The sequence below is a fragment of the Chrysoperla carnea genome, assembly GCF_905475395.1.
Source record: "Chrysoperla carnea chromosome X unlocalized genomic scaffold, inChrCarn1.1 SUPER_X_unloc_10, whole genome shotgun sequence".
NCBI lineage: Eukaryota > Metazoa > Arthropoda > Insecta > Neuroptera > Chrysopidae > Chrysoperla > Chrysoperla carnea.
In genome coordinates this window covers 17501-20000 of record NW_025408045.1, presented here as the reverse complement: position 1 = coordinate 20000, position 2500 = coordinate 17501, and the positions used below count along the sequence as shown (strand labels likewise).

General features: G+C 32.8%; 1 non-coding gene across 1 annotated transcript in view; it reads left to right on the top strand.

Moving 5' to 3' along the window:
• Positions 1-518: 518 nt before the first annotated feature.
• The window catches only part of LOC123303544, a 4653-nt gene continuing 2671 nt past the window's right edge, over positions 519-2500 (top strand). The window contains exon 1 of the ribosomal RNA XR_006535655.1: positions 519-2500. This exon is cut by the window's right edge and continues 2671 nt beyond it. This is a non-coding gene — a ribosomal RNA (large subunit ribosomal RNA).

Sequence of the window (2500 nt, the reverse complement as noted above, 5' to 3'; positions counted from 1 at the left end):
ATAAAATTTTTATAAAAGAAATGTAAAATTATTTATATATGAATGTTTTACGCCAAATATAAGAAAAAAATAAATATAAAATGTTTTTAATAGCATTTAAAATTTATATATTTTTTATTATTTGTCGACATTTTTAAATTAATATATCAATATTATTTTTTATCATTTATATATAATATTATAAAACTTTATGTTAATAATAATATTAATAATAAATGATATTAATAATATATTTTTAAAATATTAAATAAAGAAGAATAAACAAAAATATTATATATTAATATTTTGTTATGGAATATTTTATTTGTAATAAAATTTTCAATATACTCGAAAAAAATTAATATATATAATTATTTATTTTTTATTTTCTTCTCTTTAGATAAATATAAAAATAATATTATATAATAATATAAAAAAAATTTGAGTATGAATAATTAAGAAAATTGTTTACTTATAAAATATAACAAAAACATAATATATAAAAAAAATTTTTGTTTTAATACTTCTAAAAACTTTTACGACCTCAGAGTAGGTGAGATTACCCGCTGAATTTAAGCATATTATTAAGCGGAGGAAAAGAAACTAACTAGGATTCCCTTAGTAGCGGCGAGCGAACAGGGATAAGCCCAGCACTGAACCCCGTGGCTGATAAACAGACACTTGGGGAATGTAGTGTTTAGGAAGATTCAATATAAACCTATTGTTATATAATACATCCAAGTCCATCTTGAATGGGGCCATATACCCATAGAGGGTGCCAGGCCCGTAGTGATTATTATTGATGATAGGTGAATCTTTCCTTAGAGTCGGGTTGCTTGAGAGTGCAGCTCTAAGTGGGTGGTAAACTCCATCTAAGGCTAAATATTACCACGAGACCGATAGCGAACAAGTACCGTGAGGGAAAGTTGAAAAGAACTTTGAAGAGAGAGTTAAAGAGTACGTAAAACCGTTCAGGGGTAAACCTGAGAAACCCGAAAGGTCGAAAGATGAGATTCATTTACTTTTTATCGTTAATCAACCAATTTGTACTAGCATGTGACAAAAAATTTTTATTAGGAATTTTGTATTTTTAGTAAAAATATATGCACTGCTGTATATTGTTAATTGTATGATAACGAGGTATGCACTTCTCATCTTGTAGGACGTTGCGACCCATTAAATATTAATCTATAGGCATTGGTGCGTTGATTAATGTACAATATTATTTTTTTGGATAATATTTTGTGTATGTTAAATGCCTATGTTTCTTGATTAATTGTTTGATGGTATTAATTATAAATTGATATTGAGCCGCGTTATTAACGCGTTCAGATCCACCACGAGTATAAATAGGTTTTTTTTTATTAAAACATATTATATATACGGATTTTAAGCCGTTATATGATACTATTTAACTGTCAGTAGGTGTATGATAATGAACTGGTTCATTTTTTTTTTTTTTTTTTATTAAAAATTTATCTGTCAGCGACGATATAGCTTTGGGTACTTTCAGGACCCGTCTTGAAACACGGACCAAGGAGTCTAGCATGTACGCAAGTCATTGGGAATAAAATATTTTTTCATCGAAATATTTATAAAAATTTTATGAAACCCAAAGGCACAATGAAAGTAAATATTATTTATATTTTTTTTTATATAAATGATAAAAGGAGGATATATTTATATTATGTATTAAATATCGCACTCCTAGGGCGTCTTATATTATTATAATTTAGTTTTCGGATTTTTATTATAATAGAGGCGCACCTAGAGCGTACACGCTGGGACCCGAAAGATGGTGAACTATGCCTGGTCAGGATGAAGTCAGGGGAAACCCTGATGGAGGTCCGTAGCGATTCTGACGTGCAAATCGATCGTCGGAACTGGGTATAGGGGCGAAAGACTAATCGAACCATCTAGTAGCTGGTTCCCTCCGAAGTTTCCCTCAGGATAGCTGGCGTTCATTATATAAGAGTCTCATCCGGTAAAGCGAATGATTAGAGGCCTTGGGGCCGAAACGACCTCAACCTATTCTCAAACTTTAAATGGGTGAGATCTCTAGCTTTCTTAAAAACATTATTTATAATGTGAAGCTATGAGAATATATTTTTTTGTATATATGGATCAGAGTGCCAAGTGGGCCACTTTTGGTAAGCAGAACTGGCGCTGTGGGATGAACCAAACGTAGAGTTAAAGCGCCAAAATTGACGCTTATGGGATACCATGAAAGGCGTTGGTTGCTTAAGACAGCAGGACGGTGGCCATGGAAGTCGGAATCCGCTAAGGAGTGTGTAACAACTCACCTGCCGAAGCAACTAGCCCTGAAAATGGATGGCGCTGAAGCGTCATGCTTATACTCTACCGTTAGTTGGTATTTTCGATAAAAGATATTTATCTTTTATCATGAAACCCTAACGAGTAGGAGGGTCGCGGTGGTGTGCGCGGAAGGATTGGCCGTGAGGCCATCTGGAGCCGCCATCGGTGCAGATCTTGGTGGTAGTAGCAAATACTCCAGCGAGGC